We start from the raw sequence: 25,929 nt of genomic DNA, 5'->3' as shown, positions 1-25,929 counted from the left end.
GTTGAGCATTTTGGCTGCACTAGTTCCTTCTGTTTACATGAGTGAACTGAAAATACAGGTTGGCACAACATGTATTTTAGGAAGATCCTCTCCTAATAGTAACTATACTGCATTCTTAGACTAATAAATGCAATGTTAATAATAACTAAAATTTTATTGAGGGCTTGCTTTGTGCCAGGCACTGTGCTCTGGGTGTGTTACCTTGGTTAATCTTTATGTCCCTGAAAGAAGGCATAAGGCATACTGTGTTATTATTATTTTTATTTGCAGCTGAGGAATATTTGGAAGCTGATGAGGATATGGTACAAAGGTTGGCTCTCTGAACAGTGGAGTAGTGAGGACAGTTTGTTTTCAGAGTGCTGCTGCTTATAAGGGTTGAGGTCCTTCCAGGCAGGGTGGAAGGAAGCCTTACACCTACAGAAACTGCCTAGAGGGAGGAACTGGCATTTGCTTTTGGCTTTTTGGGAACCAGAGCAGGCACTGTCCTGACTCAGAAAGGATCCTTGAGACCAGGGGTTGCTGAGTATTTGAATTCAGCTTCTGGCAGATGGTGCATAAGCCAGAGTAGCAGTGAAAATCACGTTATTGTGGGACATTAGACCCTGCCTGTCACTTTCTTTCTGGGTCTCTCCCTTGTTGGAGGGCCCTTCAGAGACTCCTTTTGCTCTGGTAGTCTGGATGTGTGTGAACAAGTTGCTTGCAGGTGCCAAAACAAATAGCAGTGTGGGTCCCAGGGACCTGGCTGGGAGCTTGGTACAGGGTGGAAGGGCTCCATTTGGGAGTGGTGTTGATAGAAATAATTTTCCTAGCAGTTGGCATGAGGTTGGTTCTGAGTTGAGTTTAAGAGAGAGTTAAGATCTTTTGTTCCTCCATACTTTGGGGACCTGGCAGATACCACAAAGCCAGTCTTTACAAATTCATTCACAACCAGAAATGAATCTCAAAAAGTGTGAGTCTTTGGGCCTCTTGGTCAGGAAGGCCACAGGCAGCAACAACAACAACAACAAAAAACCCAACCAAACAAAATGCCTGTGGGCTGGCAAACAGAATTTCTTTGCAAGGCTAATTCTGAATGTCAGTCTCTTCCCTTTTTTGTAGGTTGGAAGGAAGCCACAATGAAGGGAGGGAGATGGCAGTTTAAGGCCACCTTCTGTAGTCTCCCAACTCAAAAGAAGGAGCATTATCTGTTTTTGTGGTTGGCTTTAAATTGCTGGAAGAACAACACCTTGGCCTGGAAGTTAAATGAAAGGATTCTTTTTTTTTTTTTTTTTACACTTTATTTATTTATTTTTATGTGGTGCTGAGGATCGAACCCAGGTTCTCACACCTGCAAGGCAAGTGCTCTACCACTGAGCTACAGCCCCAGCCCAAATGAAAGGATTCTTGATGCACTTTTCCGCCAGAGGGACTGTGTGTTGCTGTGTGGCTAGTTTTCCTGCTTGTCAATAGCAGTTGTTTTGGTACTGAAGATTGAACCCAGGGTCACTCTACAGCTGAGCCATATCCACATCCCCAGACCTTTCTGGGTTTTTTTTGTTTTTTTTTTTAATTTTGAGACAGAGTCTCACCGAGTTGCTGAGGGTCTTGCTAAGTTACTGAGACTGACCTTGAACTTGCGATCATCCTGCCTCAGCCTCCTGGGTTGCTAGGATTATAGGCATGCGCTACTGCACCTGGATACAGTTTGATTTTTTTTTGACAGATACCTTGACAAGCGTGGATTTTGACTGAAGGAGTGACTTTACTAGTAAGGCTGATTTCGTGTTAGAATGAATCCTCGGAGTCTTTCTTGGTTTACATTGTACTCCTTGAAAAGAAAGACATTAACTGGTCTTGTTAGTCTTTGGGTTCCATTCTGAACTGGACAATTCTGAATTGGCCATTCTGAACAATTGGCCTATTGAGGAGTTATAAAATATAGTGAGAATTGTGCAGTGGTGTTGAGCATGTCCATGGAGATATACTGCACCCATCACCATGGAAGTCTCCTTGAATTTGGCCTTAAACACCAAGAGCTGGCTCCCTGGAATCCAACATCTCAGCCCTGTATACAGTGTTAGTCCATGCCTAGGCCATATCTGGACATCATTCTTCTTTTAGTTTCATATCAGATTTTTGCTTCCCTGAAGCATAATGAAGTCATATACCCCTCCTCAAATCTCTGTTCTTAGAAGCTCCCAAAATAATCCATAACAGCTTTGTGAGGTGAGACTTATTATCTGCATTTTAAATATGAGGATCATGTGACTCAGAGAAACATGCCCAAGGTCACACGGTCTGAGGAACTGAGATCCTAAAACTACCTCCAAAGTCTATGTTTTTCCCACAGGGCCTTTGAACTTGACCTTAACCCTTGGCTGTTTATGTTACCTCTCCGATTCCTTGAAAGTAAATCAACTGAAATGGGTTTGAGAAAAAAAAAGCGGGAAATTTAAGTGTGGGTATTCACAGATAGTGGCTTGGGAGGAGCATCCACTACCAAGTGGGAGCAGCCAGCTCTGTCATTTTCGTTAATGCAGCCACACTTCCTCTCCCCCCCCCCCCCCTGTTGATTGCACTGGGTAGAAATCAGGAGGCTGGAGCAGAGGAGAGGAGCTAACTGTGGCTTCCTGTGATTTACATAATAAAATCAGAATCTCCCCAATGGCTCTTTCCTGTCTGCTGGTGGCTATGATGAAGTGGGCCACCCTGGGGATAGCCTCACTTCTGGGCCTCCCTAGGGTTATTAGGCCTTCTAAGGGTCTTGGGATCAAATGTGCATTTAAATTGATGAGATCAATTCATTAGGATAAAGACTTCCTCTACTTTCAAAGCAGTATGGTGCTCAGCCAGACTCTCTTTAGAAGTTAATGTGTAGATAAAAATTTCATTTCAGGAAGAGATCTATGCTGCCTTTTTCCAAAGCTCAGATTACTAGAAGGGCAGGAAAGATTTCTTGAGTCTATATCAAAATATTCAACTTTGAAAGATGAGGGGGTTTTTAGGTTAGTTTTCTGCCTGCTGTTTTCTTTTAGAAATAATTATTCTATAGGTTTAAAAGGTGACCTAAGTGACTTTTTTTTTATTTTTTAAATCTGGGAAGGTTTTATAGTGTGTGTGTGTGTGTGTGTGTTCTTCAACTCTGACCGCCTGGTAGTCAGCTTAATCTCTTCCTTCATCTTGATCCTTTAATTCAACATTTAATTACCTATTTTGGTGCCTGTGAATTAGATTTCTTTCTTTCTTTTTAATTTAAAGCTCTTCTGAATTCATAAAAGGTATCCCAGTCCCCAAAGGGAATAATGCCTGCTCCCCCAGACCCACCACCACCACATCCTCTCAGTGGATACTGTTTTCAGAAAGACAAATGGAAGGTGCTGCCTCCCTCACACTTGACCTGTTTGAGTTTGTCCCCATTACATTAATTTGCAGAACACCTTTTACTTCCTTTGCTCTTGATGGTTCTGTCCTTATAAAGCACGGAAAATCAATTGAATTCAAAAGATGTTAAATTGAGAGAGAAAGATGCTGCCACACTTCCAGCTAGAGGCAGACTTTAGTCTATAATTTCAGACTTTCTTTGATTATAAAGTGCAAGTGCCCCCTCCCCCTTTTTGTTTTTCTTTGTGGTTCTATAATCAGGAGTCTGCTATTTCCTTTCCAGTGCTGTAATTAATAGTCTGGTCTGAACTATAAGAACCTTAAAGTTCTTAACAGAAACACTGCTTACTCACCTCATTTTACAAACAGCCCACTTAGCCCCCAAGAGTTGATTTTAGTCATTCAGCAAATGTATTTAGCATCAACTTCGTGTTGGATAAGGATGGTGCTGGATGCTGGGAATTTAAAGACAAAGAGAATATGGATTCTGCCCCCTAATGTGCATCATCTCATTGGCGAGGCCCACGTGCAAATAATCAAGCAGAATTCAGTGTGAGAAATGTTGTAATTGAGTTCTATTAAAGTTGTGCCTATTCCTAGAGTAGCAGTTTTGAAATTGTGTTGTGTTTGCCTGTTCCTCTGTGAGCTCTTGAGGGCCGGGAATAAATATGGATATGGATGTTGTTTTAGCTTTTTCTCCAGTGTGACCAAAAGACCTGACAAGAACAAGTTTTGAGGAGGAAAAGTTTATTTGGCACTCATGATTTCAGAAGTCTCAGTCTATAGTGGCTGACTCCATTGCTCTGGGCTTGAGGTGAGGCAGAACATCATGGCAGAAAGATATTGAGGAGGAAAGCACCTCAGGACACAGCAGTCAGGAAGCAGAGAGAGCCCCACTCACTAGGGACAAAATATAAACTCCAAAGGCATGTCCTCAATGGCTTGCTTCTTCCAGCCACACCCTACCTGCCTATAGTTACTACCCAGTGAATCCATATCAATGGATAATGTTAGTGCTTAGGTCAAGGTTTTCATAACCTAATCTTTTCACCTCTAAATCTTCTTGCATTGTCTTACGCATGAGCTTCTGGAGGACACTTCATATCTAAACCATAACAGCTGGGGAATGAATGAGTGAAGGGATGTCTTTTACCAGTGCCAGGCGTGTCTTGCAAGGTATTCCATGGGTTTTAACTTTCTTGCAAAATATTTAATTACTGAAGATGAATAGAATATTGTTTGGGTTGGAACCATGTGGGAAACACTTGGATTTTGCTATCTTGCTTGTTAGCAAAATGCCTAATTGCTTTTTAGGATTCTATTAGGTTAGTATATGAGATCACCATTTTGTAGGTGACATGGCATTACTTGAATTAATATTAAGAGACCAGTTTTATAGTCCTCTGGCCTTCTTTAGGTTTAGGGCATACACAAAGGTGAGGTTCTGGGAAGATACTGGGTATACTATATGTTTTGCTGCTGAGTTACCCTTTGAATGCATGTCTGTATTTGGAGATTCTGAGAAGGATTCTGTGCCCCACCGATTGTTGTGACATTGAGCTCTGAAGTGGAATTTCTCTATCCTTTTGGTAGACATGACAGGGAATAAAGCTGCTGCTCTGTGCCCATTTAAACATATTTCCATTTAACTTGGAGAAGGTATAAGAACTGACTTTTGTGCATATATAAGAGAAAAAAGAAAATGAAAAGGCTGGATGGAGTGCTATTCTTAGCTGGGGGCTCTAACCTAGAGAACAGGAAACAAGATGCTTTGGAATGTGGACTCTGACTGTCCCTGACTATAGCCAAGGGTCTTCAAGTCATAGAGAAACTCATGACAGCTGCTAGCATCCTCCAGACCTTCCTCTTTTGGTAGAAAATTATATACTCCCAGACAGAGCTGGAGGAGGGGATGGCTCTTTAGTGTAAGGGAGCTGGAGGGAAAGGGCAGATTAGGTCTCAAGAAGTGGGCTTCCACTTGTCCTGCTTCTTCCTTAGAGACCATCTGGGTCTTCTTAGTAGGTGGAGTGGCTTTTCTTGTTCTCAGGAGGTTCTTTCTGAGAAATAGAGTGGTACTTTGGCTGATTGAACTAAACCTTCTTAAGCAATTTAAGTATTCTTTGATTTGTTGTTTAGACTTTGACATTGGGGTTGAACTTGATTGGCCTTTGAAAGTTAAAAAGCAGGACTAAAAAGGCCCTATGCATACTGATAGCACACAATGGTGAATGACTAGAATGCCCGCTGCTTCTGATTGCTTAGTGACTACTGATTAATTGATTTGAATATATTAGTGTCTGGAAATTGGACTGATCATCCAGCTTCCCTGTCTTATAGTGTGATTGATAGAGGAGAATGATTCCAGGTAGCATTTTTTTTCCCCACAGGATTTGGATGGTGATGGTATTAGCCAGGATCTATATTGTTAGTGTCACTATCACCAAATGATCCTAATTTGAAAATGCTTGAACTAGGTAAAGTAAGGCAAACACACATCCAGCCCCTATCCTGTCCTGTGGGCTTATTATTTAACATTGATACAACTACATGTCAGTATTTTAAAAGGACATGTGTTAAGTTAGAACCCATTATGAGATGAGATTTTTCTTCAGGGAGTTCCTGATAGTGTGACATTACCTCCATGCACATTGTCTGAAAGGCATCAGGCCTGTGTATAAGCCATTCTACTTCCTAACTTCTCTAAATGGGAAAAGAAATCTCATTTCCTTTTTTCTTACCCTGAGCACCAAATCCATTTATTCACTCCAAAAGATATTATAGCCAGGGAGCCCCACTTAGAAGAAAGGACATTTTTTTTTCTCCCATAAGAATGGTATACTCAGAGGCTGGGGTTGTGGCTCCGTGGTAGAGCGCTTGACTAGCATGTGTGAAGCACTGGGTTCAATTTTCAGCACCACATATAATAAATGAATAATAATAATTAAAAAGGTACATCAACAACTAAAAAAGATATTTAAAAAAGAAAACAATGGTGGACTGGGGACTGGGGATGTGGCTCAGTGGTAGTGTGCTTGCGGGTTCTGTAAGAGACATGGCAGCAAAAGGGCTAGAGAATTGATCTTGTTCTGATCTGACAAATTCTGATCACTTATATTTTAAATGGTAAGGCCTAGAACTGTCAGTTTAGATGTATTCTGGGAAAACTGAAATTTGACAAAAGGTATGCAGTAAAGAAGTCAGTTAGGAAAATTGCTTTGCAAGATAGAAATCTTCATACTATTGCAATCTCAAGAACTTTTTGTATTAGTGACAGCAAGATGCTGAATCAGCCTTCTGTATCCATGAGTTCTATATTTCCATATTCAACCAAAATAGATAAAAATATATGGGAAAAAATTTCCAGAAAGTTCCAAGAAGCAAAATTTGAATTTGCTGTGTGCTGCACTACATTGAATTCATGAGATTGCAGAGATGTTGTAACCTCCTGCCATTTCACAGATCCTCAGTCTTTTTTCCATTGTTCCCTAAACCATGTAGTATAACAACTATTCACATATCATTTACATTGCATTAGGGATTATAAGTAATTTAGAGATGAATAAACGTACATGGGAAGATGTGATAGGTTATATGCAAATACTATGTCATTTCACTTGAGACTTGAGCATTCTTGTATTTTGGTATCCCTAAGGGTACCAAAAACCAGGGATGACTGTATATGAAAACAGCTGGAGTGTAGGGGTATCAGGACAGGAGAAATAATGACATAAAGTTTTTTCAGGGGCTCCACGACACCTGTTTTTTTCCAGTGAAGATTCTTTTGATGTGGAATTTATCTGTTTTGTCTAGCTAATTGGAATTACGGTCTGGTTTCTGTCTCTAAAGACTCTGCTGTTGGTCTTGGACTACTTAATTCTCTTTGCTCACCAAATTGATGACCTCGATAATAAGGCATGAGATCTGATGTTTAGTATGGCTTTGGATTATAGATTCCTTTTATTCTGAAATCAGCAAAGATAAACCAAGAGAAACAGCATGATCTAACTGCATCCATAACCCCTAACAAGGGGCTAGGGCTGTAGCTTAGTGGCAGAGTGCTTGCCTAGTATGCGTGAGGCATTAGGTTCAAACCTTAGCACTGCCTTCAAAAATAAATAAAATAAAGGCATGCTGTCCATTTACAACTATAAAAAATTTTTTTTAAAATAAAATTTAAAAAAAACCCAACCCTAACAAAAAGCTCTGGCTCCAAAGAGACCTGGGTTTGAATCCTGGCAGTGCCACATGTAAATTAGATCACAAAAGTAAGTTGCTTTGTCTTACTCCAAGAATTTCAGTGTTCTTATTGTAAAGTGTGAACAAAACAACTGCCCATCTTGCAGGGAGGTTGTGAAATTAGAACCAAGGTGAAAAGGGACTGGTACCTGGAAGCACAGTCAGCTGTAGTTTGTTTCTATTATTAGCAATGAACTTGACAGTGTGGAAACCTGTTCTTCCATGCTTCCCACTTTTCCATATGTAAAATGAACTTGGCCTTCCTTGCTCAGTGGTTGATAGGGAGCCAAGTAAGATATCTGAGCTGGTGATGATGGATGTGCATTTCAAGATCCTGGGGCCCAAGTTGGGGTCTATAAGTGGCAGTATACTTCCAAGTTGTAGAACTGTTTTAAAAACACACCCTGCCTATTTCCCCTGGTCAGTCCTCCTGTTCATAGCGGGGCTTTTTGGCCTCATTGCTTTAAATAGTCCTCAGATGGTAACTTGGATAGTAGATGAACACAATCCTTGTGAGTCCATTTGCCCTGTGCTGGGGACTCTATTTTTAGACCACAAAGGCCGGAATAGAAAGCCTCTGACCCCACATCCCACTGGAACCATGTGTGCCTGGCTAATGGATTTCTTTGGGAAGCTGGGACAAAGGCCCGGGTCTGCTTCTGTCATTGACTCCACTGGTATGGAGTAGACTATTAAAAACCAGTCTCCTCCTAATTGTCTGGAGGTCATAAGCCTGGCTTACCTGGGACATCCCATGTTATGATCCTAATTAAAGTTTGGCCTGTTTACTCTGCTCTTCTCAAATGGTTATAAGGGAATAAAGGCAGATAAGATATTTATGGGTGAACCTTTCCTGTTTTATTTTCCCTGGGATCTGTGATTAAAGGATTAACAGCACTCATTTACTGAATGGACTCCTGTGAGGGAGGAGAGCTTTAGCACTTAACAATTTTGCTTCTTTGAGCCAGGGCTGTGCCAGCAGTATTTCCCATGTTACCTCATTTAATCCTCAGTCTTGTTAGATCTATAAAAGAGAGGTAGAAATTGAGGTCAGAACTTGCCAAGGGGTCACCATCATGGGCCTTCTACTACTTCATTCTTCACATGCATCTCTCCTCCTAGATGGTCAACAGTGTGTTCATTTCAGGGGAGATACTGGTGATTTAAAAGAATCACTAAATGTTTATTATTAAACACCTGAATGTATTCATTATGCATTCACATCTAGGAATCCTGACATTATCTGCAAAGAGGCTTGCCCCATTCCTGTGTTTGCATATTATCTGAGCATATTTAGGTTGCCTGACTCTGAAATCAGTGATGGTAGGGAGAAAGAGCCATCATACTGTGAGGGTGTTTCCAAAAGCAGCCTGATTCTTAATTATCTTACTAAAAACCATGTCCATGTTTATGGAGTGCCTTTCTCCACAGAATCCCTGGAGCTTCCAGAGACATGATCTCAGCTGCAGAACATCCCTGTTAAGATAGGAGGGGGCTGAAATCATTTGCTCTCCTTTACAGTGAGTGGGAGACTCAGGCACAGATGGGAGACAGAGGCACAGAAGTTAAACAATTAGTCCAAGGTCACATCAAATGATTTCCAACTCAGCTGATGAATCTGTCTAGGATTTGGTCTTCCAAATGTCACAGCTTCCCTTTCCGTGTAATTTGTTCTCAGCCATTTTACATGTCTTGTCCTTCTTCCTCCTTTTTTTGTTTTGGTAAATAAGATTTTTTTTTTTTGGCACCTACTTCCTGATTAATGTTGGTTTTAATATAGCTCTTCAAGATGGTCAATGATTTAGCTGAAACAACTGCTACCAGAATGTAAGTTTATAACACACCTTTATTGTTATTTCTCCCTGATGTTGAATTTTCTGTACCCTCTGCATGAGGTCAGTCTCTGTGGGTTAAAAACTTTGGGGCTCCAAAGACTTATACTGGCAGAGGAGCTCCAGTGGTTAGGGATTGTCACCTTTCTCAGAGTAGAGCTATTGGGAAAAGAACCTAGAAATTCCTGTTTTTAACTTCATAGAGGAAATGGAGCACATTGAAGAATAATAGCCCATGGTCTCTCCTGTAGAATAGTTCAGATTTGGCTTTTGTTATTCCTTGCTGGTTATAATAATAACATTATTCACAAACATATCTTTTTGGTTGTCCTCATGACTCAGAACTTTGTGAAACATGAACTTACTCATGAAACACTTCTCCTGTGTTGAAGCTGGGAGGTGCTGAGGTAATGTGAACTTTGGTGACTGCATATGGCCTCTTAGGGAAATGGCCCAGTTGCTTTAGTTTCTCATTTGTATTTTTTTTTTTTTTTTTTTTTTGAGAGAGGGAGGGAGGGGGAGGGGGAGGGAGAGAGAGAGAGAGAGAGAGAGAGAGAGAGAGAGAGAGAAGTTTATTATTTATTTTTTTTTTAGTTATTGGCAGACACAACATATTTGTTTGTATGTGGTGCTGAGGATCGAACCCGGGCCGCACGCATGCCAGGCGAGCGTGCTACCGCTTGAGCCACATTGGCTCTAGCAGTAGCGCACTCGTCTCATTTGTATTTATGTGAACTTTTCTGGCAACTTCACAGCTTACTACTGTGAAATGCGTTATAAGGGACGACCTTTTACAAAAAGAGAGAGGTTTACCCAGAGAAGGGGATTCATTGCTAGTAAAATGTGTTCTAGTACCAAATGGTTTTGGGTATCCTAATGACCTATGCAACTGCAGGTCTTTTGGTTTGTAATATATTCAGTTCCATATTTACTCATTCAACACTTTCCATCTATCCATTGTGTGCCAGGTACTGTGTTGGACACTGGGTGACAGATGAATAACTGCCTTTTCCCAGGATTTCACAGCAGATGTTGGAATTGATTGTCATTTAGCTTCATTGTTTCTGCAGTAGAATTTTCCAAGATTCTGTCTGATGTTGCCCTGTTGATTGTACTTGAGGATATATCCCAGACTCTGACTGTCCTTCATCTCTCCTTTCTGCTGTTACCCTGGGCCCAGCTGCCATCATCTCTCACCTGGATTATTTTGGTTGCCTCCTAACTGGTTTCCTTGCTTCCATTTGTGCCCCCTCCAGCATACTTTCAACACACAGCTCAAACAATCCTTTAAAAATGAAACTCAGATCCTGTTTCTCCTGTTTAAACCTCCCGGTGGCTTTGCATCTCCTATAGGCTCCTGCCCCTGCTCCCCATGAGACTTTGCTCTTAGTGCTCTCTCTATCACACTCATCATCAACATTGGGCTCGTTGTGTTTCCTTCAACATGGCAGCCATGCTTGGCCTAGTCTTGTTTCAGGGCCCTGCTGTTTCTTCTGTCTGGAACATTCTTCCCCAAGTATCTGCATAGCTTCATTCCTCACTGTCTTGGATCTGTACATAAAATTCACCTATTGACAAGGCCTTCCTGATTGTTTTTTATAAAATGTACCTCCACCGCACATTTCCTATTTGATTAATGTCTGACATTCACCTGACTGTAAGCTCCCTAAGGGAAAGGATTTTGTCTGTTTCATCCTACTATATTCCTAAGGCACTTAGTAAATAGCTGTTGATTGAGTAAATAAATCAGCTTATTACACTTACTTAGTGTCCTCTGTAGAAGGGGCCTCTTGGACCAGTGGTGCAGCACATCTGTATGACAGTTGGTATAGAGAAGATGTGGTCAGAATGGCTCTGTCTGTGTGGAGTAGAGTTTTTATTAAAAAAATAATCCCAATGGCTCCTGTGGGCTTTAAGATCCCTTGTTAGCCTTATTAATATTGCTCTTTACTTAAAAAGTCAAAGGATGGATTGAAAGGGATCTGAGAGATCATTTGGTCTCCTTCTCTCATTATTGATAGAAGAACAGCAAACTCCAGAGAAAGTAGTTGAATTACCCAAAGTCATGAAGCTCCTTAGGGGTCAATCTGAAATTAGGATTCTGACATCTGATTCCATAGTCTTTCTTATATTCAGTTCCCTGATGGAGGAAGTCCATGGCCTTTCAGATTTGACAGTGTCTCTCCGGATTCTAAACAGGAGCTTTTCTCTGCATATTTTAGCTTAGTATAGATGGACAATGACCCGGTAATATGAGTGGAAAATACTGAAAGGTTGACCAGTGTGAGTGGGAACTGCCCTGAAAGTGCCCACGGAAACACTCACTCTTTCATTAATAGGAGATGTGCAGGGTGGAATGGAAACCAAAATCAAGAGCCTTTGCTGCTCCAGTTGTTCCATTACATGTCACAGTTGAATGTGTCTTCCATTTAAATTCAGATTTTTTGATGAATGGCCAGACCAGCTGCAAGCCCTTTGGACCAGAAGCCTTGATCTTGCCAACTGTTCATTTTCTTGATGAACTTCCTTATTTCAAGCGTTTGTGTGTAGCCACTCTATTGTGGAGTTGTCAGAAGGGTGTTGAGTCGGCTCTCTGGGACAGTCAGCTCTCCCCATGCAGCGTGTGTCCTGAAGCTGGCCTATTTCCATCCTCTTTGTAAGTGCGTGAGGTCTTTTGTTCAACAGGGTGCAGTGAGTGGGGACTCTTTAAAGAGAGAAAGACTCCTCCAGCATTTGCTGGAACATGTTTGTGAACTGACCGTGATGTGATTGGGATGGCATAAAAAAGACTTAAATTTATTTAATTTCTTGCCATCTGGTTTGTGATACAAGGTGCCCCAATTTGAGTTTTTAAGGCACTTTGATCATACACAAAGAAGGTGTCATGCTTAATTCCATTCCCTGCAGCCTCTGTTACAAAACTTTTTATGCAAAAACAAAACAAAACAAACAACAACAACAAAAAAACTCATACTTTTACTGAATCTGGTTTTACTCAAGCAAAAGCTCTGGACTCTTCCTAGTTTGCCTGAACATTTTCCAGTTAAGACTGAAATGTACTTTGGGGATACTGACTTTCAAATAGATGTTTTTGGGTCAAGGGAAGTTCAAGTGCCTCAAGTACCATTACCATCCCATTTAGAGAGCTTCATTTTGCTTGGGTTACAAAATACATTTCAGTTTAATTTCTTAAATTAGGTGGGCAAAATACAGTTCAGAAAAATTTAGGCCATGGTCTAATACACCAAGGAAACAATAAGGCCTGGAATTAGGAACCAGAACCTACTCTGTTCAGACTCTTTTTTTTTAAGGTTGGGTGAGTGGAGTTTAAGAGTCTGAATTCTTCCTTTTACGTTTTCAGGTTTTGTACTGTTATATGTTAGCCCCCTGCATTCTGGGTGGTTCTCCCATCTGAGCCTCAGTCATTCACGGGAGCCACTGATCTGGACAAGACAAACATCCAACAGTTCAAACAAATGGGGTGGTGAAAGGGCTTTGTTCTCATATATTTTCTTAACAAAAAGCTAGAGAAGCAATTTCAAGGTCAAGAGGACTCACTCTGATGTTTTTGGTGATCAGTTTTGTGCTGGATTCTGACTTAAGTTCTGCCATTGATTCTGAGTGCCCTGATCTTTAGAAGCAGAGAAATTCTTTAGCCCATAGGGTAAATAACCAGAAAATCCAAATTCTTACTTATTCTTGTTTTCGTGCTAAAAGGTCTTTTTTTTTTTTCTTTCTTTCTTTTTTCCAGTAGCCGTTTTAAGTTAGCACTTTTTTTAGATACAAGCAAAAGGATATTGACCCAGCTTTGGAAATAAATGTGAGCCGTAGTTCTCTACTCCCTTCAGTTTTTGCTATTTTGGTAGTATGCTAATTATATTTTCTCTTAATTCTACTTCCCCAGCTCCCCAGTTTCTTTGGCAGACATTCTTACTTGTCTTGGAAGAGCAGGTGAAGAGCTCTTTTTGGGCTCTTTGAAAGGATACAGAATAGATGATAGTCTCAGCTAATGGTAACCAGATCCAGGGAGTTGGGGTCAGCCTGGGCTGGAATCATTTCAAATTAGCAAAGCAGTGACGTTCAGTGGCAGGAATACAAGTGACCACAGTGTTAAAACACACCTGGAAAGGGACTCTGACATCATCCCCAGAATCTGCTGGGAATACACACAGCCTATAGACCCATTCCTCTTTGACCCTATAAAGATTCTTTATAGAGTAATGCCCTGAGTGGTTTTCTGGCCAGCTTGCCTGCTCATTTATCTTCGAGGAGATGGAAGGCGTCAACTTGCCTTTGGATCTCCACAGCCCCAGAGGTGCATGGATTCTGCATTTGAAAGTCCTGAAGGCCTTGTCAGAACCCAAGAGATCTGCTTTTCTTCTTTTCATTGTCCTACAAAACTCTTCATGGCAGCTAGCATTGCTGTTTTGATGAATCTCTCTTTGCTGTGTAAGTTGTCTGGCAGTGGGTGTCAGGATGCTGGTTTTTGGAGCTGGATACTTGAGTGGTGGTTAGGGAGGGACTGAACTGAGCTGTCGAGGCTGGGTGTTTGAATACTCAGCTCCTCTGTTGAGGAGAACACTCTCCTCAGGCTGCTCCCTTTGGTAGTGCTGTGTGTGGCTCTTGAGATGTGGATAGAGGTGAGCCGGGGGCATGATGAGGTTTTGTTGGTGCTTTTGGTAAAGCAGTCTAGACTACAGGATTCGGCATGACTTTTACCCTTAATCTCTGTGTTTTTCAGTTAGCCCTTGCCACCTGTCTCCTCTCATCTTTGATTTTCTTACCTCCTCTTGATTGAAGTTACACAAGGGCTCCATTTTCAAGACCAGGCCTTTTTTAAAAATTAGCGATCAATTTTATTATAATTATTAGTGCATATTAATTGTTTACGTAATAGATTTCATTGTGACAATTTCACATATGCATATAAAGTACACTTTGGTTTCACCCTCCTTATTACCCTCTCTTACTTCCCCTTCCCCGTGCTCCCTCTTCTTGGTCCTCTTCCCTTTTCCTAACACTTCCCCTCTACTCTCATGTCAATTTTTTTTTTTTTCCCCTCTTGGAGTCCACATATGAGAGAAAACATGTGATATTTGTATTTCTGGATTTATCTTATTTTGCTTAACATGATCTTCAATTTCATCCTTTTTCCTGCAGATGATATGAGTTTGTTCTTTGTGGCTGAATAATATACCATGATATGTGTGTGTGTGTGTGTGTGTGTGTGTGTGTGTGTGTGTGTGTCTGTGTATCACATTTTCTTTATTCGTTAGCTGATGGGCATCTAGGCTAATTCCATAACTTGGCTATTGTGAATATTGCCGTGATAAACATGGATATGCAGGCATCTCCATAGTATTCTGACTTTGTTTCCTTTAACTGTACTCAGGAGTGGGATAACTACATCTTATGGTAAATTTATTTTTAGTTTTTTGAGGATCCTCTATGCTGTTTTCCATAGTGGCTGTAGAATTTACATTCCTACCAACAGCGTATGAAGGTTTCTCCCAACATTTGTTATCTTGATAAGGGATATTCTGACTGGAATGAAATGGAGTCTCAACATAGGTTTTTTTTTTTTGGTATTGGGGATTGAACTCAGGGGCACTTGACCACTGAGCCATATCCCCAATCCTATTTTGGGTTTCATTTAGAGACAGGATCTCACTGAGTTGCCTAGTGCCTTGTTTTTGCTGAGGCTAGCTTTGAACTCACAATCCTCCTGCCTCAGCCTCCCGAGCTGCTGGGATTACAGGTGTGCACCACTGCACCCCGGCTCAATGTAGTTTTGATTTGCATTTCCTTGATGGCTAAAGATGCTGAGCTTTTTTCATTTATTTATTAGCCATTTGTACTTCTTTTGAGTGTCCAGTTCATTTGCCCATCGGTTGATTGAATTTATTATTCTTTTTGTGTTCAGTTTTTTAGATCTTTATATATTCTGGATATTAATTTTTGCTGGCAAAAATTTTCTCCCTTTCTGTAGGCTATCTCTTCACTTTGTTAATTATTTGCATTGGTGTGCAGAAGCTTTTTTGGGTTTTGCGACTGGGGATTTAACCCAAGGGTGCTTAACCACTGAGCCATATTCCCAGCCCTTTTTTATATTTTATTCAAAGATGGGGTCTCACGGAGTTACTTATGGCCTTGCGAAATTGCTGAGGCTGGCTTTGAACTCGCAATCCTTTTGCCTCAGCCTCCTAAGCCACTGGGATTACAGGCTTGTGCCACCACACCCAGTTTGCAGATGCTTTTTAAAATTTGATGTAATCCCATTTGTCAATTTTTGCTGTTTTTTCCCCGAGCTATTGGAGTTCTTTTCAGGAAATTGTTGCCTGAACCTGTGTTTTGAAATGTTTCCCCTGTGTTTTTTCTCTAGTGGTTTCAGAGTTTGGAGTCTTACATTAAGGTCTTTGATCCATTTTGAGTTGATTTTTGTACAGGGTGAAAGAAAGGGATCCATTTTCATTCTTTAAGGTGGAAGTCAAGTTTTCCCAGCATCGTTTGCTGCAGAGGCTGTCCTTTCACCAATATATGTTTTTAGCCCTTTTGTCAAAAATCAGATGGCTACAGATGTGAGGGTTCATGCCTGGATCTTGTTGTATTTCACTGAAGACCAGGCCCTTTTGAGTTCCTGAGCCAATTATGGCTGAAAGCATGTTCTCTCGACAGCCTCACATCCACCCTTTAGTAAACCATGCTGCCATGGGACCTGGGACTCCAGATCAAGGGCTGGCAACCTGAGACCTCTACAATTTGGCACCTCCTGTGTGCTTCGAGTTGGCTCAGCCCATCAGGGCTAAAATTCCTCCTCATATCCTCCTCTCTCCTTGGCTTAGGTTCTGTCTTGAAGTTTTGGGGCTGGGACTGGAGGAAAAGGGAGTTCCAATGTACACACACAACAACAGAGAACCTCCATGTACCCAGCATTCAAATTCAGCAGTTATTGCCAAATTTGTTTTATCTGCTTCAAGCCCACCTTTCTTGTACAGGGAAGACTAGGTAAATACCTAATTTCTTTATCCTATCTTCCTTTTAAAATTACTTTTTTAAAAACACTTTAAAAAAAATATCTTTATTTGTATTTATTTATTTTTATGTGGTGCTGAGGATCGAACCCAGGGCCTCATGCATGCAAGGCAAGTGCTCTACCACTGAGCCACAACCCCAGCCCTAAAATTACTTTTAAGAATAATGAGTTAGTGATCTGCCAACCTCCACTAATGACCAATACTTTGTTGTTGTTGTCATTGTTGTTTTCTGAATGTCACTGTGAGCTCATAGGTTTTGTTTTTTTGTTTGTTTGTGGTCCTGGGAATTGAACCCAGGAACTCATAGATTATTTTGCATTTGCATTGTTTCAACCTATTGCTATCATTATTAATTGTTTTGTTTGCTCACATTGTCTCAGGTTAGTAGATGTCCCTTCAGGTCTACTCCATGTCCTTTTGACATGGCCCTGTTGAAAAAAAATTTTTTTGGGGGGGTACCTGGTATTGAACTCAGGGGCACTTGACCACAGATTCACATCCCCAGCCCTCTTTTGTATTTTATTTAGAGACAGTGTCTCATTGAGTTGCTTAGAACCTTGCTAAGTTGCTGAGCCTGGTTTTGAACTTGCCATCCTCTTGCCTCAGGCTCCTGAGCTGCCTGGATTACAGGCGTGCTGGCCACCACACCTGGATTACAGGCGTGCTGGCCACCAGCAGCCCTGTTGAACTCTGATGCCTTCCTTGCTTTTTGGCATAGCTAGTTGTTACAGGTGCTATATCCTGCCATACATAGAATCAGCCATTTCTCCAAAGGGCTGGATCCTTTTAGTAGAGAACACAGTCTGTACTCTAGGACTGAAATACTTTTACAAACCTTCTTTCCTGGGATTACAACCTGTTCCTGCTCATAGCCAGTATGAGGCTCTTGCTGAGACTCAATAGATCTCCAGGAACCACTGTGAAGTTCTGCCTTGCTCTTTATAAAGATTTATCTCTGAGAATTTCCTGCTTTACCCCCCATGTATGATCTTCTTGTTCCTGAAACTTTTGCTTCAGTGACACTGAATTTTGCCAATTGTATGTATGCTATGCCTTGGATGCCAAGCGGCCTTCAATGGAGCCAGTTTCTCTGACAAGAATAGTTACTCTAGCCCTTGCACATCTAATACTCTAGCAAGCCAGGCTTTGCCTGGGCTCAGATTAACTTCTGCCCCTTTGGGCCCTATATTCTACTAGCATTCCATTTATCTGAAACCTTTCCTCCTTCATCAAGAACTTACCTGGTCTTTAAGTATTTACTGTTGCTTCCTGTGTTCTGAGTTCCTGCCTCAATTAGAGAGCTTGTGGTCCATCTAATCAGTTTGGGCTCAGTCCACATAGGATTAGGCAGGGTGGGGAGGAGAAGTAGTGTGCTTTTGCCATGGCATGTACCTGGTTGACCCATTCTCTATCTTTTCTTTCCTTGTGTAACCCATGGGTTTCAGCATCTTCAGAGTGGTGTTTAGTAGGACATTCTGTTGATTTCCTGCCAGGGAATAGGTTGCTGTGGCTCTGTGTCACTGGCAAATGGACTTAAGGATAGATAATAGACCACAGCTTTGTCAAATGGTACAGTACGAGACTATGGCCTTGTAAGGGAACTTGGTTCATTTGAATGGTTGGTTCTTGTCTCTCATATTAATATAGACAGATCCTTGACAAGAATTTTATGAGGTCTCAAATCTGGCTGATTGATGGTTCATCAATTAGTCCTCCAGGTTGACTGTTTAGCTGTCTTCTATGCAGTTTGGTGGATCTCTGAAGGTTCTATGTAAAGGGTAAATCATTTTGTTATTTGGGTTTAGTCTGTTTAGTTCCTTTACATGAAGATACCAAATACGGAAGAGATGCAAATATTCGGGGAACACCAGGAGCCTTATTCCCCCATCCCTTATTGGATTCTGTTGACTAGAATCACAGGTGAATAGAAAAGCTAGGCTCAGAGTGGATGCATCCCAGATCTAGCTCAGCTTTGTGTTTCCTCCAGGCTTCAGTCAAATTTGCTTCAGACAACTCAGAGTAGTATTTAGAGTGGTGATTCAGAACTGCACTAGCTTACACTTCATTATAACAAATAGGAGACCCAGTAATTTATAGCCTATCATTTCTGGAGTCTGGAGATGGCTCAGCATAAGCTTTGCTGAAGCAGATTCTGTTACATTAGAGAACTTAGCTGGCTGTACCAACCTGAAGCTTTTAAATGCTAAGGAGGTCATGTAAAGGTGACAGAATGAATCTGGAACTCAATCCCCCACCCTTGAAAGAGAATAATGACATTCTGGGTTGGCCTCTTTTCATTTCCCTTTGATTTTGAATAATAAATTCCCTCCTCACTAACCAGCTGAACAATTTGGGAGTCTGTATTCCCTAGAAAGACTCGATTCTCACACCCATCAGCCTGAATTAGGTGAAAACTCCTTGGCCTTAATGAATGTTGAAGGATTTCAAAGGGCTAATGGAAATTCTTCTAGAAGTAACAATTTTCATTCTATTGGTGAGGCAGTTCTGAAGAAATTCCCTGAACCTCTTGGGTTATTTTATAAAGCAAAATAGCCAGCATTAGGTTGTCTTTGCTAATAGATGACAGGGAGAATGTGAACACTTGGAATCCATGGAGAATCCTTAAGTTACATTTACACCCAAGTGTTATTTCTCCCTTCCTAACCAGAGCTGCTTACAGGAAACAGCATAGAGAAATGAGCATTATTTCTCTCCCTGCCTCCTCCCATGATTCTTTTAGAAAGTGGGGAATGGCTGTCTGCCAGGTGGAATCTGAGTGACAAATCCTAAGTCACATTCATGAGTACAAGCATAGCCCTGACTTGGGTTGCTTCCAAAAGAGGAAAGTAAGAGTCTTGTGTAAAAATCTTGCTTTGTTGCCTTCACATCTGATATTTTTGAGTTATCACACTGGAATTTAGCCTTCTACTTAGTTGTTCCAATCTATCGATTGATTTCATTCTGCATTCATGGAGCACCATCAGTGTTCCTAGTACTGTGCTGGGTACTTGAGATAAGATAAACAAGACACGTCCTTGCTCTTAGTCTGTGGGAGAGCATCAGAGGTGTGATAAGGCTATAGTAGCCTTGTCATATAATTTGCATCTGCGTCTTGAAGCCAGTGGGGGAGCAGTGGAAGTATATTAAGCAAGAGAATGACATGATCCATTTATGTTTTAGATATATGTTTTAGATAAACTACTGGCGGCACTAAGGATAGAAGTGGGGTAGAGGGATTGAGATTGGAGGCAGTAAACAGTTCAACAGATATTTGTCAAGCTCCTACTAAGTGTCAGGCACAGTTCTGGTGTTGGGAGCCTAGGGGTAAACATATTAGACAGTATCTGCCCTCAGAGAAGAAGTGTAGTGGTTGGCAAGACAGATAATATGCATGAACAAATGATATTTTTCAGGTGACAAGTAATATGAAGAAAATCAGTAAAGTCATGGGACTTAGAATGTTTGTGCCCTGGGTAGGTGCTGACCCATTGGGGTAGTCAGTGAGGGCCTCTCTGAGGAGATGAGCCAAGGCAACTGAGGGGAGATCTAGGGAAGAGCGATCCTAATAGGGAGAACAGCAAGTGTAGGGGTCCTGATATGGGAATGGACTAGGCATAATGTTTGAGATCCATAGAAGTCAAGATAGATGGAACATAGGCAAGCAAATGGTAGTCAGAAGAGGCTGCAGGGTCTTCTAGGTCATGGGAAAGAATTTGGATTAATTCCAGTGGAGTAAGAAGCACTGCAATTAATTCAATCAAGACTCGGTAAACTACGTCCATTTGGCCCATTTGGCTTGTTGCCTGTTTCTGTAAATGAATCATATTGGAACAGTCACCCCCATTGGTTCTACACTTTGTGATTGGTGCTTTACCTGATGGGTAAAGTAGAGTTCAGTAGTTGTGAGAAAGAACATATGGCCCGTAAGCCTAAAATATTTACTACCTGGCCTTTGTAGGAGGAGTTTGCTACCTATGAATGAAATGTTCTTCTCAAGTTTTGAGGAGACATTCTGGGTGCAGTGTAAAGAGAGTGTATCTGAATAGTTTGGGTGAGAAATAAATAGATGTTGACCCACCAGGAAGTAGGGATCATACTGCTTTTATTCTATGTAAAAGCATCTAGCTAACATCTATACTTATTACATATTACTGCATGAATGATGAGATAATTCAATGAGGTGGTGTCAGTGAAAATAAAGGGAAATCGAAGCTTTCAGAGATTTTAGGAGACAATAAACCAGTACAGCTTATTGTTGACTGGGTGAAAGAAGGAATAAGGCACCATCTCCCAGCTCAGAGTGGGATCTTGGGCCGCTGGATTTTCCTCAACTTATCCTTCTTTTAACTTCTCTATATTTTTCTCTTCCTAGATTCCTTTAGCTCGGTAACCAGCCTTCTCTTTTTATCCCCTTCCTTGCTTTTAAACCATGCAGTGTAACTTTAAAACTTAAAAAAAAAAAAAAAAAATGAAGGAATTCATCTTTGGACAGGTGACACCCAGCACATCCAGGGGGAGATGTCTAAAAGGGAGTGGGGGACCCAGGTTGGGAGCTCACAAGCCTGAATCCTAGACTGATGGTAACAGGAATTCCGAATTCCTCAGCTTATGACTCTCCCAAGGAGAGTGTGTAAAGAAGAGGGCGAGCACAGACCTCACTAGTGTTTATTTCCTATACAATTTGGATCTGGAGGGGAGACAAATCTAAGCAGTTTGTCTGGTTCTCCCATAACTGTAGAATATTTTCTCTGTGGAGGCTGGCCAGCTCTGATGAGGGCCTGCCTTTCCAATTCTTCTGCTGCCAACCTCTTTCTCTTAACGGGGTGACTGGGGCGGCTCTGGGGGTTTCTTTCCTCCTGTCTCCAACCCAACATTGGAGCATTTGTGACCTTTTAACTCTGCAGTTGATTGATGACCGCTGGGCTGTGGAAAAATAGGAAGGTCTAGTTGTCCTTAGAGTTTTTTTGGAGTAAGAATTCTCTGACACTAGGATTAGACAGGTGGCTTAATTTTATTCATTTTGATGCCATTTCTCTTAAACCTGCAAGGCTAGATAAACCCCTGACATGCCCTGAACAATAGCTGCCCCTTTCCTTTTCTTTCTTTTCTTCTTATTTGGAAAAGGAGAAGCACGGAAGTGACTCATGAAAAAGCACTTGTATTGAAAGTGGCTTTAAGATAGATGTAATCCTAGCCTTGGGTGTAAATCTCCCTTCTTTACAAAAGTCCATTCTGAAAACCCAAGAATAAAATGAGAATTGTAAAGAGAGTGGAGAAGCAGGACCCCTCTCTACTTGCTGTTCCACCTCCACCCTACCTTTTTGTCACAGTGTCACCCACCTGCTTTTTGCACATTTTTATAAGGCTGAGCTAATGCGCTCTTATATATCATATTCAAATTTTAGTGGAGGGGTCCTGATATGGGAATGGACTTGGCACAATGTTTGAGCAGTTTCTTTTTCTCTAAGGAGATATTCAAGCAATAGTCTTGCTACTCCTCTGTCCTGAAGGTAGTGACTTCTGGCAGGCAAAGGTAAGAAGTCTGAAGTCTGATCATCTGATCCCACTGTGGCAGAAATAGAGTTCCAAATACCTACCAATCCTCCTCCTGCCAAGTGAATTAAGTATAGTTTAAAAATGAGAAAAAAATTATGTTGGAAGGGTTCTGTTGAGAGATATGACTTCCACTCCTGTTCTGGTTCATCCTGTGGACCACTTTATTTTTATGTGGTGCTGAGGATCAAACCCAGTGCCTCCCTCATGCTAGGCAAGCTCTCTAGAACTGAGTCACAACCCAGCCCCTATATGCTACTGTTAATAGTTTCTTATACATCTGTCTAGTGTTCCCTTATGTAAATAGAAACAAGCATGAATATATATTCTTATCCCCCTCCATCATTTTACACAAAATTTAGCACATTGCAACCTATTCTACAGGTTGCCTTTGGTTCTTACCAGTATGTCCCAGGGATCTTTCTATGTTGGTTCAGAGAAAGTGGTCTCGTCCTTTTATCAGAGCTGCATAATATTCTGTTATGTGCATGGTTGCCTCTGTTTGTTGAACCAGTCACTTATAAATAGACACTTGAGTATTTCCAGTGTTTGCTATTACATGCCTTAATGAACAAAGGCAGCTTGCTATTTGTTTATTTATTTATTTGTGGTGCTGGGTATTGAACCCAGGGCTTTATGCATGCAAGGCAAGCACTCTATCAACTGAGCTATATCCCCAGCAGCTTTTTATTTATTTTATTTTATATTTTTGGTACCAGGGATTAACCACTGAGCCACATCCCCAATCCATTTTTTATTTTTCTTTTAAGATGGGCTTTTGCTAAATTACTTAGGGCCTTGCTAAGTTCCTGAGGCTGGCTTTGAACTCACGATCCTTCTACCTCAGCCTTCTGAGCTGCTAGAATTACAGTGTGTACCACTGTGCCCAGCTAAAGGCAGGCTTTTTCTAAAAGTTGCACAGTATTGCATAAGTACTTAAAAATGAGATTCTTCTTTTTTAGAAAGCTTGTTGGTTTTACTGATTGATAAATTCCCAATTATGGTATTCACGAGTGAAACACTGATGACAGTACCTACATCCCTTTGTAACTCAAGAACTATTAGTATGACTGCCCCATGGAGGCATGCTTCTCTATCTTAGGCTTATTTTAATAATAAAACCTTTGGAAATTTTAATAATGAAACCTACTTAAGGCCCTTTGCTCAAGGAGTCTGAATCACTGATCACTGCAATTACTGCCATGGCAGCTGTAGAGCAATTTAACAGGATAATAGTGAATAAGATAAATTACACTTCAGATTCTTAATGGATTGATGTGCAGAAGTACGCAAGGGAAGATGGGGTGGGGACAAGTGCCTTTGAATTTCAGCACATAGTTAGAAACTAGGGAAGTGGGCCATGGTAGCCATAACTGCTTGGAATTAGTCATCCTCTGCCATCCTGTGGGGCTCTGATGGGAAGTGTCCTGTTTATTGTGGACAACAAATTGGGTTAATGCTCTTGTTTGTGTACCTCCATGGAGTGGGTGGCAATATGCTAGGTGACTTGCTAATTTATCTAATTTAATATACTCCCCTTTCTGCTAAAGAAGGAGTATCTTTGGTGTGAAAATAGAGAGGCAGACTGGTTTTACAAATAGCTGCTGGCCAGGGGAATAAAAGTTTCTGCCAGGTGAGTGGTTAAAAAAGGCAGACTGGAAAAATCACTGTGGGATGGTGTTTCCCTCTTATTTACAAGGCTAGCATAAAGTCTCCCTGTGTGTTGGGGGTGGGGGATGGGAGGGATCATTGAAGAAGTAAGTACAGTGCTTGCTTTGTGTGTTCCTAGACTTGTGTTTAGGGGAGAATAGTGAGGTTGTGGGTCATATGGGTTGGGGAGGAAGGCTCTGAAGGAGCCCAAGAAAGCAAATTTAGGAGTTCACTGCAATTCCACTCTTACTGATGTTCCTTGGCATCTGTATACATTGTGGGTAACTTAACATCTGCTAGGTATGGATCTTGTACCTGTATTCTCTGTAAAAAACACAACACCCATTATCTCGTTCTTCCCCACCAAAGTCCTTGGACTTGAAGGAGAATGAAGCTTTTCTTTCCTAGTATCTAATTTGCATTAATATACCTTAAAGTGACATCAGATTTATAGTAGTGTGTTGCTATTAGAGCAAACAAAATTGCCTTGAAGTGTAGAAAACCTTTTTGGAGAAAGGAGCTGGGGCAGCTGGGAGAACAAGACAGGTGAAGTCACTTCACAGAGGGAAGATGCCTCAGGGACAGTGTGATCAGAGAATTCTGTGTTTACATCCTGGTTGGGCCCATTGGCCAAGTTATATAACCTCTGACAATATAGATATTTAAATCTGTAAACAAGGAGAATGACATCTACTGTACAGTATTTTTTGGGGCAATGATTAAATGAGATAATAGATACAGAGTTGGCTTTCAGTAGGTGGTAGCTGCTACTATTATTAGCAGAGTCATCTGAAGGGTCTCATTTTTAACTTTGGAGAGAAGGCAGGTGCTCTCTCTTGCAGGAGGAGATTGGTACTTCTGGCAGTGTATCAAGAGGGCTGCCTTCAGGGTTGGGAAGCATATTGGCAGTATTGGAGGAAGGTGTTAGTTACCATGGCAACTTGGGAATTCATTTGGAGGGAGAGTTGTGACTGGAGTTTATCTCACTGCAAGAGACTGACTGGTGGAGATAAAAAGAAAAAAGAAAAAAAAAAAAAAACTCTGTCTAGCAGGAATTAAATCTCGCTTGCTCTATCCACAGGAAATACCAAGAGATGTGCTCTAGAGAAAGTTCCACATGTGAGTCAGAATGTGCAGGCCTTTTGAGGCAATGGGTGATTGACTGTGTCTTAGTTTGCCTAAGCACTGTCACCAGATTATTGCTTGTGTTCACAGTATGACTTCAGTAAAAAATAAATGTATGAATGGATTTTAGTGAACTGTTTTTTTTTTTGTTGTTGTTGTTTGAAAAAAAAAGTGTGACATTCATCACATAGTCACGCATATTTCTACACTTGCTTCAGTTCCCAAGAAGGTTTTATTATAAGGAGCATGAGTACAGAACACACCTAAATCATTTACTTTGTTCTTAGGTTAAATGGCATAATGAGTGCAGGTGTTTCGCCTTGATTGGGCAATTCAGACATATTTTCTTTTGGTAGTTGTCTTTTATCTTCTTCTAATTACATCTTTGCCTAGAAACAGAGAAATGGACCAAATGAAGCCTCTTCAATAGCATGATTCTAGATTTGCTGTTTAATTCTCCAGACTTCCAGTGCTCACTCACATCTACTTTTCTTCTTTTCTTTGAAATTAGGGTGGGCCATGTGGCTTGTTTTAGCTAGCAAAATGTGACAGTACATGACACTTCCAGACAGAAACAATTCCCAGTATGAGATAGTTCAATGCTCTCTTTTTCTGCCTCAGTGATGTGAAAGTCTGTGACAAAGTGGAACCTCTGTCATACTGGGCCCTTGAACTATAATGATGAACAGATTTCTCCCTCCTGACCTTTGTGAGACACATAGCATAGATAAAAAATGGACTTTTCTTGTGTGAAGCCACTGAAATTTTTAGGATTATTTTTTTCCTGTAGCAGAACCCAACCCATACTGACTGCTTCAGTTAATACATACTTATTGATTACTTAACTTCATACTGGGAACTATTAGGTTAGGGATATAACAATCAATGAGGCAAATGAAGTATCTCTTTTCATGGAACCTACAGTCTGTGTGGGAAATAAACAACAAATAAGCAAACAAAGATAATTACAAATTGAGATAAATGCTATGAAAGAAAATAAATAAGTTCATGTTAAAGATAAATCTCTAAAAACAAAAAAATGCATGGGAAGCAACTGGGAATCGCCGGAATCCTTATTAATATTCTTTAATGTTTCTCTATATGTCTTAAGTTTCTGGAGCCAGATGTGGTGCACACAC

The 25,929-nt window shown here is 41.0% G+C and overlaps 1 protein-coding gene and 1 non-coding gene across 4 annotated transcripts in view; one reads left to right on the top strand and one right to left on the bottom strand.

The window, feature by feature from the left end:
* Positions 1 to 25,929, top strand: part of Srgap2 (SLIT-ROBO Rho GTPase activating protein 2) — a 245,235-nt gene that overhangs the window by 32,785 nt on the left and 186,521 nt on the right. The gene's annotated exons all lie outside the window — the stretch shown is intronic.
* On the bottom strand, positions 16,529 to 16,601 carry Trnaa-ugc (transfer RNA alanine (anticodon UGC)). Its single transcript has one exon. It is a non-coding gene; the product is annotated as a tRNA-Ala (tRNA).

Source organism: Callospermophilus lateralis, chromosome 13 (assembly GCF_048772815.1).
Source record: "Callospermophilus lateralis isolate mCalLat2 chromosome 13, mCalLat2.hap1, whole genome shotgun sequence".
NCBI lineage: Eukaryota > Metazoa > Chordata > Mammalia > Rodentia > Sciuridae > Callospermophilus > Callospermophilus lateralis.
This window is presented reverse-complemented; position numbering and strand designations above follow the sequence as displayed.